The sequence below is a fragment of the Podarcis liolepis genome, assembly GCF_965112155.1.
Source record: "Podarcis liolepis genome assembly, chromosome: 13".
NCBI lineage: Eukaryota > Metazoa > Chordata > Lepidosauria > Squamata > Lacertidae > Podarcis > Podarcis liolepis.
In genome coordinates this window covers 32100483-32120363 of record NC_139573.1, presented here as the reverse complement: position 1 = coordinate 32120363, position 19881 = coordinate 32100483, and the positions used below count along the sequence as shown (strand labels likewise).

At 43.7% G+C, this 19881-nt stretch overlaps 1 protein-coding gene and 1 long non-coding RNA gene across 4 annotated transcripts in view; one reads left to right on the top strand and one right to left on the bottom strand.

Annotated features, from left to right (window-relative positions):
- Window positions 1-19881, bottom strand: part of LOC310690538 (signal transducer and activator of transcription 5B) — a 92324-nt gene that overhangs the window by 66076 nt on the left and 6367 nt on the right. For 2 of the 3 annotated variants that reach the window (XM_083469662.1, XM_083469666.1), the window contains exon 1: window positions 128-327. The gene's annotated coding sequence lies outside the window, so the exon portion shown is untranslated. Of the gene's footprint in view, window positions 1-127; window positions 328-11042; window positions 11167-19881 lie in introns of those variants that run through there. The other variant, XM_083469664.1, reaches the window with a different exon arrangement.
- On the top strand, window positions 6040-9445 carry LOC310690894. Its single transcript, XR_014518261.1, has 2 exons — window positions 6040-6125; window positions 8210-9445. It is a non-coding gene; the product is annotated as an uncharacterized lncRNA (long non-coding RNA).

Below are 19881 nucleotides of genomic sequence, written 5' to 3'. Positions count from 1 at the left end.
TTTGCATTTACCCTCATCCACCTTTAAAAACCAGACCAAACAAAAATACTTCCGCTAGAATCAATAGCAGACACTTACGCTTTCCACAAATAAGCAAAGATTTTACTCACAACATTCCAGAACTTACATCAAACAAGTCTCCATTCATTGGCAGTAAAACAAAGAAGTTTAAAGGTTCCAAAACAAGTAGTTGATTTCCTTGCAAAAGGATAATGCAATCTGTGGGTTAGCAAAGATGCAGGCTTCAAAATCTCCCTTTTGGAGAGATTCAGTTCACTTGGCTTTTCTTGCAGCTGAGAGTCATTGGCCGTGTAGCTCCTTCCTGAGAAAAATGAGGGAGCAGAGGCTGCTAGCCACACCCACTGGTAATATGACCTCAGGGCTCGGGTTAACCCTTTTAATGCACGCAAGTGTGAGGCAGTAACCGTATACAGTGGTACCTCAGGTTAAGAACTTAATTTGTTCTGGAGGTCTGTTCTTAACCTGAAGCACCACTTTAGCTAATGGGGCCTCCCACTGCTGTTGCGCCGCTGCTGCGCGATTTCTGTTCCCATCCTGAAGCAAAGTTCTTAACCCGAGGTATTATTTCTGGGTTAGCGGAGTCTGTAACCTGAAGCGTCTGTAACCTGAAGCGTCTGTAACCCGAGGTACCACTATACAGTATTACAACAAGATGACCACCAAGAGACCCAGAGGTGAGCTTCTGCCTCATTCTCCCTTGATTAGTTTTCACAGTAGTCCTTACCCATGCTGTAGTAATGCTTTTAACCTCATCCTGTGCAAATTTATTGCTGCTGCTGTGAAAGTCTATTTATGTACCCATTACAGCCCAAATGGCCATCAAAGCAGGGAACAGCAATTAAAACAGCCTCATCCATTACAACATTTGACTGGCCATACGGATCATTGCTATTCCATTCCACTGTTGCACAACCCTCAGATAATCCAAATGACATTCAAATAGCAGGAGCCAGCCACACTTCCCTTAGCTCCCTTACCCAAAGTGTCACACGCCACCAGAAAGCTGGACACTTCAGTGGAAGCACAGCGAGCTCTTGTGTTAAAGGCAAGTGCTTTTACATTCTCAGCTGTGGGCCAGGGATAATTTGAGCTAAGAGCTCAGCCTTGGAACATGGACTTAATGCCTGGATTCAGCTACCGTATGGGATAAATGAAGTGATAATGAAAAGAGTGGTCTTTTGCACATCTCCCATTTCCTGCACAATGTGTTTTCTCTGAATTTGAGCTCCCTGGATTTTTGTGTTCATTGACACTGTGCTTGCTTGGAGTTTGCTATAGCCTTGCACTTTTCACAGGCATGAAATTCCATGTGGTGTAGTGGTTAAGAGCGGTAGTCTCGTAATCTGGGGAACCAGGTTCTCGTCTCCGCTCCTCCACATGCAGCTGCTGGGTGACCTTGGGCCAGTCACACTTATTTGAAGTCTCTCAGCCCCACTCACTTCACAGAGTGTTTGTTGTGGGGGAGGAAGGGAAAGGAGAATGTTAGCCGCTTTGAGACTCCTGAAAGGGAGTGATAAAATGGGATATCAAATCCAAACTCTTCTTCTTCTTTTTCATGCTTCTAAAAGCATTTGTTCCAAATATCAGCAACAGCCAGGTTTATTGCCAGTTTTTATTTTACTTCCACATGCCTCTTTATATTATCAGATTTGTTAGCTGCTGAGATTAGTTTGCTTATTTGAAGGATACAGATTAGAGGTTTTGGAAAGCTAGAAGGAGAGGTTTTCTGTAGTGCTTTTGGTTCTTTCTATATTTCAGAACTTAAGCACTGCTTTGCAAACCAAAAAAAGAAAAAAAAAGTCTTCACAGAGCAGCTTGCAACATTAAACCCGCCAGAGATACAATCAAAAACTATAAAAATTAAGTATTGCAAGAAATGCAATAATAAAATATTATAAAACAGATGAAATCATTTTAATCGAAAACTGCCAACAAATTCCTAGAAGTGAGCAGGTTCATGCTTGGTGAAAGACCTGCAGCTATAATTTCCCTCCCTTTCATTTCTAGAACATAATTAAAAGTACAGATTGTCGGTGTTTGTCTGATTTCGAAGTGAAACATGTTCCACAGCGCTGGCACTGCTACACTAAAGGCTATGTTCCAAATAGTCACAGAGCAAACCTCTGGCACATCATGTGGCAAAAAACAAGGCAGCCTTCTCCCACAGTTGACCGTAGCAGCTTGGCAAAGATGTGGAGAATGTGATTCCTTAGATACCCTGGTACCAAATTGTTTAGGGCTTTGTATGCTAACAGCAGGCGTATTCAACTAAGTTTTCGAGCAGGCTTATTGAAATTAACGGGCCTTAGTCCATTAATTAAAATGGATCTACTCCACATAAAACTTAGTTGAACACCACCCACTTAACTTGGCTCAGGATCATATTGGTACGACTGTAGTATATAAAGGGAGGTTGCCATCATTTGTGGAGCCTCCTTAAGGCACACAGGGGTCTTTTGAGCAAGAAGAAAAGGCACCTACACTTTGTATAACAAAATCAAGGCCCTGCTTAGACACTGTACCAAAATCTTGTTAATGCTGAAGGAACCCAAAGCATAGGGCAGTTAGCTGATGAACTACATTTTCAAGAATTCTGGCCAAGTTTCAAATTCTTCCTGCACTCCCTGTTTCTGATATTGGTTTCTGGTTGAGAACAGGGTAAGCACCAGATGTTTCATGGCTGCAGAATGTGTCACTTGTCGGAACTATGCAATAATTTGGTTTGTTATACTGTAGTCGGATGGCTTGTGTACCAGTTTCTCTCCAACTTGCAAGAGCAAGGAGTCCTTCTAAGAAATATAACGCCCACAACAGACATAGCTAGGGGGAAGAGGCTTACTCATCTGTAGAACTCACTGCTGTAAGGTTTCCCATTTTAATAAGTTAAAATAATTATCAGTTTTGGGAAAGTACTCAGTGGCAAAGATTGCAATAACTTATAACGGTAACTAATGCTTATGCTGCCAGGATTACGCAGATGAATAATGAAGGCAAATGCTTCTGTTCTCCCTGAGAGCAGCAAGCTGCTTTCCTTCTGCCCATGGCGATAACTTCAAGATTTAATCTCAGCCAGGATCACTAGAGTTCACCCCTGTTTTCAGTACTAGAGTTCAGCTCTGGAATAAAGTCAAAGGCTTTATTACTTAGCCAAGAGCCATCAACTGTACACACACACCCCAAACACACACAAAGAACCTTGAAAGCACATCACACCCAGTTCAGCATTACTAATAGCCAATAGCTCATTGCAAAAAGGAAACATACAGTACAGTATTCCTATATAAATTTGTAATTTGACTTGGTACTTCTAACTCAAAACTGGCAGACAGCTTTTTCTCTTCTCTTTTCTTCTCTCCCAGCTTTCATTGCTCTAAACTATATCAGCAATCAACCACATGGGATCTGGCTGACCGCTTTTTAATAGATAGGATGGCAGCTAGGAAGCTGGCTAGATCCAGTGGGTCTGAATGGCCAGTCGGAAGGCCAATATATCCTCTTCTCTCCAATCCATTTTGTTCCCCAGGCCCATGCCCCACTTGGGCACAAAGCTTTAAAGCCCAGACCTGTGCCTAGAAGTCTGGCACAAAAGGAAGTCCTTAGGGACAACTTATGGAAAAGCGAAGTAATGGTGGAAAGAGTGCCTCTGAGTATGTGCAGAATGGTTTGCTATCACCCTTTAGTACCCATAAACAGCCCCACATGTTTACACAGGGAGTGGAAAGGTTCCAAGTCAGTATGCTGTTGCTCCTTTGCTAGTGATGTCATAGGCCTTACCCAATAGTTGCCCAAGAGTCATGCCCCACCCTCTGTATACATAACAACTACCCAAGCAGCTCTGGGGAAACATATATTTCCCCTGACGCAAAATATTGCATGGGGATTATGTGTTATCCCTGCAACAGAAGCACAGATAACTAGATTGGGGGGGGGGTACGTTTTCCCCAGTAATCTTTTCTGTTGTGGGTCAGGACAAGGGTTTCATTCTGGTGTTGAGCTGCTCTGCTTGCCCTACCCTTGTTTAAAAATAGAAAGGGGATACTGAGAGAGCTATACAGTGGTACCTCGGGTTAAGAACTTAATTCAATCCAGAGGTCCGTCCTTAACCTGAAACTGTTCTTAACCTGAGGTACCACTTTAGCTAATGGGGCCTCCCGCTGCCGCCGCGCGATTTCTGTTCTCATCCTGAAGCAAAGTTCTTAACCTGAGGTACTATTTCTGGGTTAGCGGACTCTGTAACCTGAAGTGTCTGTAACCTGAAGCGTCTGTAACCTGAGGTACCACTGTAGTCTTGTGAGCTTCCAGATGCTGCTGAACCGCAACTCCCATTGCCCTTGACCATTGCCCATGCCTCTCCCTTGGGCCTTTTCAGTCGTGTTTCTACACCTGCAGAATGCTCACCCCAGTGATGTCCAGCTGAGACCATTGTTGCCATCTTTTCAGGGCCAGGTAAAGACTTGCCTCCCCCGCACCTGATTTTGTTTAAGAGCCCAAGACTCTTAAATCTCAAAGCTGTGGGTTCGAGCCTCACGTTGGGCAAAAAGATTCCTGCAATGCAGGGGGGTTGGACTAGATGACTCCCAGGGTCCCTTCCAACTCTACAATTCTATGATTCTGCTGTTCACGTGCTGCCAAAGCTTCCTGTGGGCTGTTATGAGGGGTGTTTGTGGGTGCTTGTTTGTTGTAGATATAAATGTGGGTATTCATGGACATGTGTGTGTTGTGTATGTATGCATGTGTATTAATGACTTATAGGCATATGAAGGTATTAACATTTTACAGGAATCTTTCTATGGCATGATGTATTGATGTTTACGTTTTTAAATTTAAGTCAGCTGTGGAATTTTTAGGCAACAAGCAACTAATACTGTAAGTCTAGCAGGAGCCACACTGGAGGGGCCCGTGCCGACCTTTGACCTTCCAGGAATTCCTGGACCATTATGAACTCTTTCAGGCCCTGAAACAAGTTCACGGCAATCCTTTTTGCAGTTTTCGTAGGTCCTCTTCTGCCTACCTCATGAAAGGGAAGCCAGGAGGGCAAATACTAACCAGCAGTCAAAGACACTTGCTGGAGAGAGAGAGAGAGAGAGAGAGAGAGAGAGAGAGAGAGAGAGAGAGAGAGAGAAATGACTAAGTATTTGCCTGGACTGGTGTTCTGCCATGGGTGTGTGATGCTGAAACTCTGAGCGATCCTTGCCCCCTACCCCCCGCCCCGCAAGGAGGCTTGAAAGAAAAAGTGTTGAAAGCACTTTGCAGACTGAGAGGTACTACTGAAATGATTAACAAACAGAAAGTTCTACTATTACTATAAGGAACGTTCAGAGAATGCGCCTTAGAACTTCTCTGAAAACCACAGCCGATAGAACGATAGGGTGAGCAGAATCATGAAAACAGTGGCTGCGTCTCTGTCTCTGGAGAAAGAGAGGCAGAAGGGGCTACACCAAGGTGGCAGCCAGTGCCTTTTCTCTTTCTGAAAGCAGCTTCCATGAATCCTGTGTGCTCTGACGCAGACTCTTCGCAGGAAACAATATTCAGAGCAGTTGCCTGCGTTTCAGTGCTTTTGGGCTCCCTCCAGGGAGTTTCCTCCTATACTTTCACTTTCAGTCGTAGCTGAGACTCCGGCGCCAACCACTTCCGAGAATGCAGCACACTTTGGGTGGGACTGAAGTTGGGCTGCGCTCTATCCCTGCCAAGTGTATCAGTTACCCAATATCTGTGGCGTAACGTAACCCTTTTGTAACGTGCATTGATCTACAATTACTTTTTCCCTCCTAAAAAGTAAGGGGAAATGTGTGTGCGTCTTATGGAGTGAATGCAGGCTGCGCAGCTATCCCAGAAGCCAGAATAGCAAGAGGGTTTGCTGTTTTCACTGCACAGCGATCCCTCTTGCTGTTCTGGCTTCTGAGATTCGGAAATTTTTTTTCTTGTTTTCCTCCTCCAAAAACTAGGTGCATCGTGTGGTCTGGTGCGTCTTATAGAGCGAAAAATACGGTGTTTTTTTCGTTGTGTGTTTTTTTTTAAAAAGTTGACAAATCTTACAGAAATGTTGTCATCTGAAGTTTTCAGACTGCTTTACGATAATACTGGGAGCAGCCAAGATGGGCAAGGTTGGTGGATTATCGGTTGGTAAAGCATGAAACTCTTGATCTCAGGGTTGTGGGATTGGGCAAAAGATTCCTGCATTTGAATTTGCAGGGGGCTGGACTAGATGACCCTCGTAGTCCCTTCCAACTCTACAATTCTATGATTCTATTATATTTTTCACAAATATACCCCTTCCAGCACTGTGTTACAAAGCAGCCATCTGCTGATCACCACAATCATATATATTCATATATGATAAATAAAATGGTGTTTATTGTTGAACTGTTATAATATGCTGGTTGGGTAAGGGGACTAAAGCTCCAATTAAGTCTTAGAATAAAACCAAACACTTTTTACTTTAGATGCCATCAATATTAGGATGGTTTGCATTTTATATAATACACTGATTTCCCTGATACTTGTGTAGAAGATCACCTAAAAATAAAATGAAAGTATAAGCACCGTGTTGTGTATTTACCTAAGGTAAATACCTAAGGTAAATACCCGAGTGACAGCTTAACATTAAAATGCTTATCTGTTGAAAAATATTGTATCTCACTAGACACAGGGATTTTTTTGCCCTCAGGATAGCATCATCATTTAGGATACAAATGTATGAACTTCTGGAGTCTGTACTATATTTCAGGCATAGCAGACTGTCCAAAGTACATTTTAAGCAATATTGTTTCATACTGAGATTCTTGAATAGTTCTGTTCAGTAAGGATCACCAAATTGTCCACTCTGAAGTTGTAATGAAAAGTACCAATCATGCATTAGTACTAAAAGGGTAGTACACAGGGAATTCATGGACGATTTTCAGAGCTTCATTATATAGTGCTAAGTAAAATGCGTTTTTATCTTCTCTGAACTGGGTATATGACGCACACATGACGTTTACAGTACTTGATTTGTATCTCTTCCTACTGCTTCAATGATCCCAGAGATCTCTTCTTCAAGAGGTGTGTTCAGCTCCGCGGTTGCATTTCCCCCGCTTCTCCATCAGATAGGAAGAAAAATTTCCCAGATGGATTAATCTTTTCCAGGTGCCCCACAAAACAAACGGGCTTCCCAGTGTACTGTGCCAACTGATTTGTGGCTATGCGATCCCAGGGTCCTTGCAGCGAGTTTGCCATTTTGGAATTGGAATTGGAACCCACCACAATCATATACTCTGAGCACAAGCTCAAAGCTCAAGCTCAAAGTGTTCAAGAATGCAGCTGTTGGGAACAGACAACTGAAACATTCATTTTAGAGAGGGGAGAGCTGCCCTTGAAAATGATTATTCATGAAACAACTGCCATGATTTCAAGACTGCAGTTTCAGAACTGCTTTTTTGATTCAATAAAGCATACCACATCTGGTTGTTGTTTTTTAAGTACTATGAAATGACTTCCAGAAGTGTGCACTTTGCACAGCAAGTTTGCATAAACTAAAATTTGGTAACTGAGTGAACAAGAGTAAAAAACAAAAACACGGAAGTAAACATTGCTGAATTCAACCCAACCAAGGGAAGGAACCATGCATCACTCTGAACTAGCAAAAGCTCTGAGCTTTGCCACATAGGTTCCATTAACAAAAAGAGTGCAACAAGTAGCTATTGGTATAAATTGTCTTTGAAAATCACCATTGTTGAGAGGGCAGGGTTGAGGAGAAAATACTACTTCTCCTGCTGCAGGGAACCATCAGCCTTTGGAGTATAAGCTACTTAGCTAGCTGAACTGTACTGGGAGAAGAGAAAAACCCCATCCTGAAAATACATCAGTCAACAGCAGCAAGAACAATAATTTCCATCTGATCTCCCCCTGTCTCCAACCACATGCAACTCATATACGTCATGTATGAGTAACTCGCATAATTCATACTCATATACCTACTAACCCTATACCCATAACACATGAATGACGTAGGTGCTCCTGCCGTAATAAATCTATTGGTCTTTTTATGGTGCCACAAAACTCTTTCAATCAGACACAAGCTTTATAACGAGAGTTTTGCATTTATTTTCACGCAGCATTTGTGCCATCTGGGTTTTGTAATCCACAAATAAGACTCAATTGGCCAGCCTTAAGTTTTGCTCTGTTCTTTCACCCATGCAACTTGTTTCAGACAATATCACCATCCATGAACAACAGGAAGATAAGGAGGACCTTCTAGAGGAAGAGCAGGGAAATGATGAGGCAGAGGAAGCAGGCGAGAAAGAGGAGAATAATTCTGACTTGGGTGAAGAGGATGCTGAACTGAATGGAAATGCAGGTTTGTATGTGAGTGCCCTCTAAGAGGAAGCTGAGGGTTTTATGTTCCGCAAAGAGTACTAATTCACTGCACGTGGGTCCTTCCCATGTATGTCACAGTGTTAGACATGTAAAGTATAAGAACTGTAAAGTGCTATGTATTCTATTTTAATGTTAGATTCTCAAAACCATGGGCTACGGAACAGATCACTTGACATAGCTGTGCAGACAGGACCCTTCACAGGCAGCCAAAGTCAAATGTGGACAATCGAAGGGTTCTTGCAAGCATGGTGGGGATAGAGAGGGAAATGAATAAAGTGGGAAACTGTGGGAATCACCAGAGATGTAACTTTATAAGCTGGGCTATAGTTTACAAACAATAGCCATTAACTGACTTTCATTGTAACGTAATGATGAAGGCATTTGAATTCAAGGACTCCGCAAGAAGGACATATAAGAGCTGTGCAAAGAGCTGGAAATCTTGAAGATTCAAGGTTATGTTCAAGAAGGACAGAAAATTTCAGCAGATGCAGGAATTATTTAATGTTACTTGTCTTATCTCAAGCTTGACAATGTACTGCAGTGTTAATAATGTTACTTTTTATTTAAACGTGTTCCACAGGTGGTGCCAAGTAACAGAGGCTTTAATTTAAAAATGCAGGAAATGCTTACCAGCTCTATGTCATGTTAGCAAGCATCAATATTTGAGGAAAGCTTATTTTTTACCCTTTTTCTTTTCTTTCTTTAAAAGGTGTGCATTGAACAGAGATTTTATTTTTTTTCTGTGTTGAATCACTGCCAACTTTTGCTGTTTCTTTGCAGTACAATTCACTGAGCGCTGGGAGCCTGCCAACTCTCAGTTTGCAAAGGAACAGCAAAGGCGTATACCTGAAATTCCCTTTTAAATTTTCCTTTCCTTTTACCAAAATAAAAATAAAAATTTAAACACGTGATTATGTGGATTTCTGTGCTGAAACAGAGACCTTAGTTTTAGAATGGAAAGCTTGAACTCCTGTGCAACTTTTTGATGGATAGAGAAGTTTACATTTTAGTATCAGAGTTTATTTTTTGTCTGCAAATATCCTTTGTTTTGTACTAAATGCAACCAAGAGGGGGAAAAATGAAACAAATAATAAAAGAAACATCTTAATTTTGAAACATCTCCATTTCATTATGAGTTTGCACAGCTAAAATCAACACCACCAGCAGAACTGTGGACATCACTCAAGTTCTCAAAAGCATACTTTGTCCTATTCTCCTTGTGTTTTTAACAGGACAGCAGCACCATATAAGTGACTGGCTGGAGCCAACTACTGTACTTACAGTCTGCCTCTTGCAGGAGGCTTAAGTGCATGAGTTGTACATCGCAGCAAGGTTGCGGATGCAAGGTGGAGTTCTGCAAGCCAGAGATTTACAGTTTCACACTGTAAAACTCTCCCATGCTTGCCTTCCTTTATTGGCCCCACAAGAACACATAGTATTTAGAATAATTTTCTTTATCTTATCGACACTCATAGCATTGCTGCCACTGTAATTACCCTCTTTTGGCACACAATGGGTTGGCAACTGTTATTATTGCAGGAATATTCTCACCGCTATCTTTTTTATTGGCAAGTCTCTTGTCATTTGGATGGAGACTGCACTGCATGTCATGGTTCAAAACCTGGTTGGTTGTGATCCTGTACTAGTTGCAAGTATGTCTGCACTTACAATGGTGGCTGGCCACTTTTTTGGTTTTGGGGGGCCTGAGTTAACCCTGATGCCCCCTTTAATAAGAGCATGAAGCACGACATCATTTTCACCCACAGAATGGATACTTTCCCCCCTATCCTCCTTGCCTTCAACACAGGAAGAAACTCCCGCAAGGCTGAACTAACTCTGCCCACACATTGGAGGGACTCTTCCATTTATTTCCTATGATCAGTAACTGTTCTCAAAGATTCCTCCTTTAACTGCTGCAGAAACACCTCAAGCACACCAAAAATCCAATCTGTCCTGCGCTCCTTTGTCAAAATGTGTTATATGTTCTCCAATCATGCTCATGTCACCTCTGGCTGTGTTGCAGCAGTACCTGTTTACATTTTGAAGGAGAAGTAGATTAGGGGGGGGGGGGAAAGGGGGTCGACTCTGTACATGATGACAATGCAGCAAATGCACACATCTGTTTTAGGTGTAGACCAAAACATCAATCATTAGAACACACAGTGCGCATGTGTTACTCTGTGGGTCAAGTGAGAAGCTTCATGGGTTAGCTATAACCTGCAGAGACAGGGCTGAATCTGTACCCATCTTCACTAATGGGGTACCTGTGGTCAACCCAGATGCTGTTGGAGGCTGCATGTTCCCCATCACCGTTATGGAGCACCCACCAATTGTATACCAGGAACTTTGTGTGTGTGGAAACAGATGAAAGTGATGGCCATTTCACCACCTGTTTTTTTTTTTGAGCGCATTACATAATTATAAATAATATAGTAAGGACTTTCACTATTAGTAGCAGCAATTGCTGTCAAAATGACAAAAGTGCTGAGAAGCAGTTTGAAAAAGTGTGTATGGTAAAGAAACGATTACTACCAATAATACCTACAGTAATGATATAATCGCTTTTTTTGCATCCTACGTACAGAAACTGCGTTTCTCTGTGGGAAGGAAGGGTGAGGAGAACGGACACAATTTCATGTCACGCATTTGAAACATAGACACCTTACCACAGTATTCAGTTTCCCTTGGATCAGAGAACAGAGAAATGGGAGAAGCTTGAGCCAGAACTCACAGGAGCTGCTGTCATTATTCTGGACTGACTTCTGCACAGTTCAGAGGACTTATGCATACCTATGGAAAGACAGAAACAGCAGTAGGAAAGCGATGCATGTGCTACCAGATGCTTTGGGGGAAATAGGGGGACACACACACACACACACACAACTGCAAAAACAATTATTTTTCACAGAACAGCGTCTTTCTAGAATTCCACCTCATAATTATTTTCCAGATTTGAAATAATCCTTCAAGATCCCACCAAGAATCAGTTGGAATTCCATATTTATTTATTGTGTGTGTGTGTGTGTGTGTGTGTGTGTGTGTGTGTGTGTTCCAGTCTTTCTCAACCTTGGGTACCCAGGCCCTCATCCGCCTCCACCATTATGTGGATAGAGATACCATTTCATGTAGTCTTTGGCCACCTGGTGCCCTCTAAATATTTCAGAGTACAACTCCTATCAGCCCTAACTGGCTGGGCACCAGGTTGGCAAGGCTGATGTGGCTAATGCTAGTGCAACACTGAGGCAGAATTGCTATGTCTCTCCTCCACATGCACTTTCCAGCATCTAGACAGGCTGTGGGGCGATCACCCTCCTGTGAATACAAGGGGCTTGCTGGCTGAGGTGTACCTAGCAAGGAGCTGTATTGGCACATGCCCAGAGCAACATGCAGAAGGGCTCCTTGCTACTCCGAGCCAGAGATGCAACTTTTGTCTCCACCTCCATCGCTCAGCCTGGACACTGAGGTCCTTCTCTGAGGGCCTTCTACTGGTTCTCTCACTGCAAGAAGCGAAGTTACCGGGAACCAGGCAGAGGGCCTTCTCGGTAGTGGCGCCCACCCTGTGGAACGCCCCCCCCCCATCAGATGTAAAGGAAATAAACAACTATCTGGCTTTTAGAAGACATCTGAAGGCAGCCCTGTTTAGGGAAGTTTTTAAGGACTTACGTTTTTATTATGTTTTTAGATATGTTGTAAGCTGCCCAGAGTGGCTGGGGAAACCCAGCCAGATGGGTGGGGTATTATTATTAATAATAATAATAATAATAATAATAATAATTCCCCCATGTCCAGCCTAGATACGCCTCTGGCTGCTAGATGCACCAAGGCAGTTCAGAAAAGGTTAATCTGCAAATAATGAACCGATGAACATGTGATGTGAGAGTCTGGCTGGGCCATTGACCCTTCAACCTGCTAATGAGCCAGAAAATCACTTGTGCGACTTCCTCATCCTTTGCTAAGTGCAGTACTCTGCGGGGGCAGGGTGGGGGGAGAACTGGGAAGCTCCTGTTACCAAACGTCCAGTACATTCTGTCCCTGCGTAGTCACTGGATGGGATTGTCTCAGGGACTCGCCCCCCTCCTTATTAGACCGGGAACCTTTGGTCCCCTTTGGCCTGGTTCCTGGAGCACAATCTGCTGCCCTAACACATATTCCTCCAGCTGCATGCATGCATTTTGTTTTTTAAAATATAGCAGCAGTGCAACACTTCCTGCATTTTGAGGACTACCGGTAGTTGCTGGCATAGCTCAAAGCTAAATCTGCATCCAGGCAGCAGGTTCTTGCATGGCCAACATAAATACATACAGTAAGTGGACAAAAGTACAGTCAGTCAGTCAGTCAGTCAGTCAATAAATAAATAAATAAATAAAGTGGACAAAAGTATATGTGTACCCCTGCGTACCCCCAGAAAAAAAGCACTGGTGTTACTTATTCATACCTTTCCACAGATACTGCTCACAATGATGTACACAATGGCTGTGTACACATTATACCTTAAAAGCACATCTTCCGCCCTGAAAGAATTCTGGGCACTGTGGTTTGCTAAAGTGTTGCTGGGAATTTTTCCTCTGTGATGAGGTAAATTATAGTGCCCATAATTCTTTGAGGGAAAGTGTGTGTGTGTTTGTGTTTTAATGTGCTTAAAAACATAGTGTGCACACTGTGTGACAAGACAGCTAAGAATAAGTCATTGAAAACAACACAGAAAATAACAACAAATGAATTGGAAAAACAATTAAAATGAGACACCCATAGTAGAGACCTAGTCACCCAGCTGGGAGAGCTTATGTGAAACATGTCTATGTTAGTTTCCGGAAAGTGTGCAGGTAGTGGACACCTGTCATATCTTGATGGGAATGCTGTTCCACAGAACCGAGGAAGCCACACGAATCAGGGCTCAGGCACACTTCCATTTGTCCCATGATTTCTTCCATTTTATCCTGTGATTTCTAAGCATGGGTCTGAGAGATTATTCTTTTGTCCTTTCCCCTGGTAAAACCTATTGTCTACTGCTGAATTGGAACACCAATCTGCGGAAAACCCAATTGAGATTTATTCTGATTCAGCAGCACGCAGCAGGTTTTCCCCAGGGAAAGTGGAGGAATGAAAGCAAAACCTCTCAAGCCCATGTCTAGAAATGGCAGAACAGATAGGTGAGCAGAAATGGCAGAACAAACAGATGAACTCTAAAAGCCTTGCTTCAAGTTACCTTGGAGTAGACCTCTGAGGTCTTTGGAACTTGCAGGAGAAATTCTCCCACGGAACACAGTTGGTATATGAGGGATTTCTCATGGTCTCTCAAGTAACCTGGTCCTGAGCTTCACAGAGCCTTAGAGGTTGATACCAACAGCTACATAGCTTGTATGGCAAAAATAAAAAATATGCATACATTTTAGGACACCTGAATATGGAAAATGCATTTTCTGGGATGGAAGGAGCCGTGACCGTTCTGCAAAATACCCTGCATTGCAACTTGTTTGTGTGGCTCTGTACAGCGACTGGCAAAATACCAGTAACCAACTGCATTTTAATTGTAGTAGAAAAACATACCCTCCAACATGTCTCCAATGAAAATAGGGACATCCCATTCCATAATTATAATTTTACTATTTATACCTCACACATCTTACTGGGTTGCCCCAGCCATTCTGGGCAGCTTCCAACATATCTAAAAAACACAATGAAACATTAAACATTAAATAAAATACAGGATTGCCTTCAGACGACCCGGGGGTCGGATAACTCCATAGCTCCCAACATTTCTCCAATGAAAATAGGGACATCCTAGGGAAAAGTGGGACATTCCAGGATCAAATCAGAAACCGGTATGGCTTCTCTAAATCAGGGACGTCCCTGAAAAATAGGGACACTTGGAGGGTCTGGAACAGAGAAAAGGTTATTTGATGGGATACATCATACCAGAACCTTTGAAAGTAGCTTTCCATGTGTGTGGCTCAGGCAGATGTTTGCCACAACTCCTCTCTAACGTTCTGGTGGCAAAACCTGTATCCTCCCGCCCCCTGCTCTGTTTTTAAAAGTACCATTTCACATAAACGCGGGCCTAAAACGCAGCCATGGCAAGGCAAACGCTCGTGAAATGCAGAAGACAAGCTACGTTACATGACCGCAGGGTGCTGATGATCTCTAATTGATTTCCAAGAAAGCTGTCCCCTTCTCATTCAGCATCGGAAGCACTAAAGTGGACAGTTTTCATGGTAACCCTTCTCCCTCTAAACGGTACCTGCAATTACCCTCTAAAGCACAACCACCTCTTTAGTCAAGAGATGAGACAGCGCGGGCAGGCGGAGAGAGAGAGAAAGAGAATGAGCCTCCTTGAATACTCCCACTTCTTCCTGCTGCCAAACACGTTTTTGTGAATGCACTAAGCCGTTTACGTCCCAGCTGTGCCGCAGACTGCCTGAGGATCCAAGCCTGAGTGATATGCTTTCTCTTCCAGCGCCCCGCTGCCCTTATTATTGCATAGAGCCCCCTGGGTGGAATCTGGAACAGGGGTCATGCCACGGACATTGCTGTTGCCACTGCCTGTTGCTGCTTCCATCAAGTGCGTTTCAGTTCCGAGACTCCAGCTGCTGCACAATTCTTGTTTGGAGCCGGATAGCCTAGGGTGGCTATTTGCTTTTTAGGAAAACTAAGGAAAGGCTTTAGAAATAGCACAGATAACATTGCTGACCTGTTGGCAATCTTTCTGCCGATTATATACTTTAAAAAAAGAAAAAGCATTGAAAATGTTAAGTTAGGTGGAATCTAGACACATATTAAAAAACGTGAAAATGCTTTTTTAAGAAAACGTTTGAAAATATATATTGAATTTACCATAGCTCATCATCGCCGTCTAGTGTCACATTTGCATAATGCACTTTACAACACACGTAAAGCTTTTTATTTGCAGCTGTATAACTGAGTCCTTAGCAACGTCACAAAGGTGAGAAACAAAAACTGTGAGCCAAATGAAACTGGGGATATGTCACTGGATCTCTGGACTCTGCTTTTTAAATGAGATGCAATCAGAGGAGGAGTTTCTTTAATTCTTGTTAGCAGTGAGGGGGGGCTTTCCCCTGCAGCGTTTTCCTAATCAAAATAATCCAATATTTCTTTATTTTCCCCTCCATGGGACAGAGATGCCTGGGGGTACAGTTTTGATTAGATAAAAAAGTGCTCTTTGCACATTTATTTTATTTAGTTTCAATTTTGTATTTCCCACGCCCCCACCCTTTCTTCCTGCAGAAGCCAAGGGTGGCTAACAACAACCAGCGAATACGAACATAATGAAATAGTTAAAGCATCAGCATAACCTATGATTTGAATCAAGGATTAAAATATGACACCACAAACAATTAAAGTAGTTATGTTCCCAAAGCCTGAGTAAACAAATGCATTCTTATTTTGCACCTGAATGTGGGAGGCACAACTGAATTTTATATACAAAATAAAACTGAGAGCTCCGGTCATTGATCTCTCCCACATCATATTGTTTTGGACTTGGGAAAAACAGAGTATTGGAGAACATGAGCTTTCTCAGACATGTCACACCCATGTCCTTATTTCACCACCACCATGTTATAGGGCCTGTTTTGCTGCATTGTTGGAATGCCCCAGATTGCAAAGACAACAACGGTGTCCGTTCCATTCTTTTTACTTTCTGGCTTTCCATCATGACAAGAGAATCTGTGGCCACCTGCCAATCACCAAGTCTAAACCAGCAGAATCAGCTTGGCCATATTAAGGGGGTGAAAAGATGTACCCTAGCATGGTATGGCTTTGGGGCAAGTTGCATCCCCCTCAGTCTTATTCCTCACAATCTGTAAAATGGGAATAAGGTATGGGTGAGGCCGTGGGCTGCATGTGCAGTAAGAGTAAGAGTGATACTTTAGCTTTTCTACTTTACATTACAGTGGAACCTCAGTTTCCGAGCATCTCGGAAGCCAAACATTTCCAAACCCAAACGCCCAAAACCCAAAAGTAAATGCTTCCGTTTTTGAACGTGCCTCGTAAGTCAAATGGCTTCCGTTGAATGTTTTTGAGTTTTCTCAATGGAAATTGCTGACAGCCCTTTGCACCTCGGTTATTGAACGTTTCAGAAGTGTAACGGTCTTCCGGAACAAATTACGTTCAACAACCAAGGTTCCACTGTATTTATAAAGAGCTTTTTCTTAAGTGTTCACTTCAGCTGAAGAAAAGGCAGGGAAGGGAATCAGACTTTGGAAAAAGGCAAGCAGCTTATGATACCCAACACCAGACCCCTGTGGTCCTCCGTGCACCTTTCTAGCAACCAAGTCCAGCAGCTCTGTGGGTTCAGGCAGTCTGTAACAGTTGCACCTGCTCCAGGTAAAAAAAGTTGACCAGAAAGAAGAGCCAGCAGAAGCCATTAGTTGCACTGGGCAGTGGAACTAGGAGGATCCAGTAGTTATACTAGACTCAGAAGGACTCACTGCCACCTCAGCCCATATTATGATGCTGGAGATGGTGAAGAGCAGCAGCGATCAGGCTGGGAGGACCCTTGGCTTGCAAGCTTCCCTGTTGGTTCAGGGATTGGGAGCAAGAGAGGGTTGGGCCTCCTTTAATTCCCACTTGCAGGACCAGGCATCAGACTTCCCATACCCCAACCCAAATAACAGGAGACCAAAGAAACTGGTTTTGGGTCAAAACAGGCCACAACTTTATTGAATACAGATGAAAGAGGTTTGGTTTGGGCAAGTGGCAATCTAAATACTTCTGGCGTGGTCAGTCCAGGCGGGGGTTCCTAAGACTTACATCCATTAGGGTGACCCCCACAGGGACTGCCGTTTGGGGGAGTGCCTGGCCCCACCTGGGCACACGGACATGGCCACTCCCCCCAGATCCGTTTAACGGGATACCCCAGCATTTGGAGGGGCAGGCAAAGACTACAACCTCCTCTCCATCTAAAACAAAGGATTGCCCCAATGCCCAACCAGTTGTGACAATCGCTATGAGATAGGCAAAACCACCAGGTCAGTGCCAATTAGCCAGGTGGGCAAATTCCTACCGGGCCCCTTAAAGAACAGCAACCACCGTAGCTACAACAACGTCATTGACTATCAGCTTAAACCAAGGGTAGGTGGGTGGGGAAACCCAGCGCAGAAACAAACAGGCTGAGCCCCAGGTGCTGGCTGCTTAAATGAGCAAGGGGGTGGATCCGAGGGAAGCCCACCATCGGCTGTGCCCCCAGCACAGTCCAAGCCATGGCCTGCAGCCCCATTTGCCAAAGCAGGGAGCAGGCCAGAGCCAGTTTGAATTCCCTCGTCAGGGCCCCAGTGAAGCCTCCTCTGTCCTGCAATGCCATCGCACGAAAAGGGTGAGCGGGTTTGTGCATGCAGTGTTCTCCTCCGACTAAGGTAAAGGTAAAGGTAAAGGACCCCTGGATGGTCAAGTCCCGTCAAAGGCGACTAGGGGGTTGCAGTGCTCATCTTGCTTTCAGGCCGAGGGAGCCGGCATTTGTCCACAGACAGTTTTCCAGGTCGTGTGGCCGGCATGACTAAACCTCCACTGGCGCACAGAGGACCGTGACGAGTGCCAGAGCGCACGGAAATGCTGTTTACCTTCCCGCCACATGTTTTCAAACAGCACTGGCGTGCTTTAGAACTGCTAGGTTGGCAGAACCTGGGACAGAACAACGGGAGCTTACCCCCGTCACAGGGATTCAAACCGCCGACCTTCCAATCAGCAAGCTCAAGAGGCTCAATGGTTTAGACCACAGCACCACCCACGTCCTTCCCCCACACACATTCTCCTCTCTAAATCTGGAGATACTCCTTCAGCTACAAACAGGAGAGCTACATATCGATTGCATATGAACTGAACTGAAATCTCAGTTGCATAGGATTCACAATCTACATTAGGCTGAGGTACTGACAGGATGGGCTCTGCCTTAGCTAAACTTTCCTGCAGGCTACTTTGGAGGAAGTGAGACCATTTTGCACCTCTTCCCCCAGTTAATCCATTGCGGGGAAAGCAGGTGCTAACAAAGGGTATTGATGGTTTTCTGGCTGTAGGCAAATGGTGACTAACTGAACAGCTGCCTCCCCACTTCACTAGGTGAAGCTCCTAATTCCGGCTATACAGAAGGCACAGCCTGCCTGAGGCTCAGTGTACTTGTCACCCGCTGGCTGATGTGACCAGTTGCCAGGGTAACCTTTGCCAATCTCTCTCCCACCAGACACAGTCATTCAGGAGCCCCACTGGCAAAGAATATTTGTGAGATTAGTTGGTGCAAAGGAAAAAGAGGTAGATACCGAAAGAAAAATTTCTGGATGCCAGGATTCAAGTTTGGGACCAGTACTCTTTGGTGAAAAACCTCTGTAGATATTTAAAATAACAAAATATGCAGCAAGTAAAGCATGGAAATATAGGCTGCTAGACCTTCAAAATATGCCCTTGTGAGTTCTAAAACATCCCTCTTCCTCCAGCATAGGGGAATAAACCATGTGTTTGGCAAGTTAAAAATTGATTTACTTTCAAACTCTTCAAAAGTCAGGTTCATGTGCTTTTCCATAAATCAGTCAGAATGTTGCACAGCCAATATAACTTGGCTTTGCCAGAAAGTGATAATTGTTCCTAGACTGTTGGCATTGGAACTCAACAGAGGCTTGCTAAAGCCATGCAGCTGGAGGCAGCAGCTCAGAGCTCCTTATATGCCAGAGTTCACATGTAGACTGGGAGAACCAAGGCTTGATTACCTAGTTCCTCCCAAGATGAGGGGAAGTGGACATAGCTAAGCCTGGCAGGACAGCTGACTCTATGGTATTATCCCCTTCATGCTTTAAATAGACTAAAGCATGTTGGTTATATGAGGCTAGTTATCCCATAAGATTGTCAGTGGGGAGTTTATAGACTGGCACAAAGACCCTGGGTCCAGTGTTTGGATTTCAATGTGACCTGAGTGGTCCATGTAGCCAATATTTTAGAAGATCACAGCAGGGCAGGATCTGGCTAAAATGGGTTAGGTTGGGTTGAGGAGTTACTTGAGAGTTCTGTATGTCTCCCTGCCCCCACTGCCATAAAATTGTATACACCACTTAATTGTGAAAAAACCTCAAAGCAACATATAAAATGAATGCAATGAAATTACCAGTAAAAAAGAGAGAGAGAGTTAAAAACTATGTTCTAAAACCTTCAAAAATAATTAAAAACCACTGGAAAGTTAAAAACCAGATTAAAACACATATCCAAATTCTAGAAGCCCATCTATGCCTAAACAAGAATGTTTTTAGCAGGCCCCAAAAAGACTGAGTTCAGGTGCCTTCCTGATGTCAATTGGCAGGGAATTCCAAAGTGTGTGCTCCCCTCCAACCCACCTACCCTACAAATAATTTACGCAAAGCATTGGTGAAAGCACACACAGATACAGTTGTACCTTGGATTCCGAACACCTTGGTACTCAGACGTTTTGGTTCCTGAACGCTGCAAAGCCAGAAGTGACTGTTCCAGTTTGAATGTTCTTTGGAACCCGAACGCCCAACAGGGCTTCTG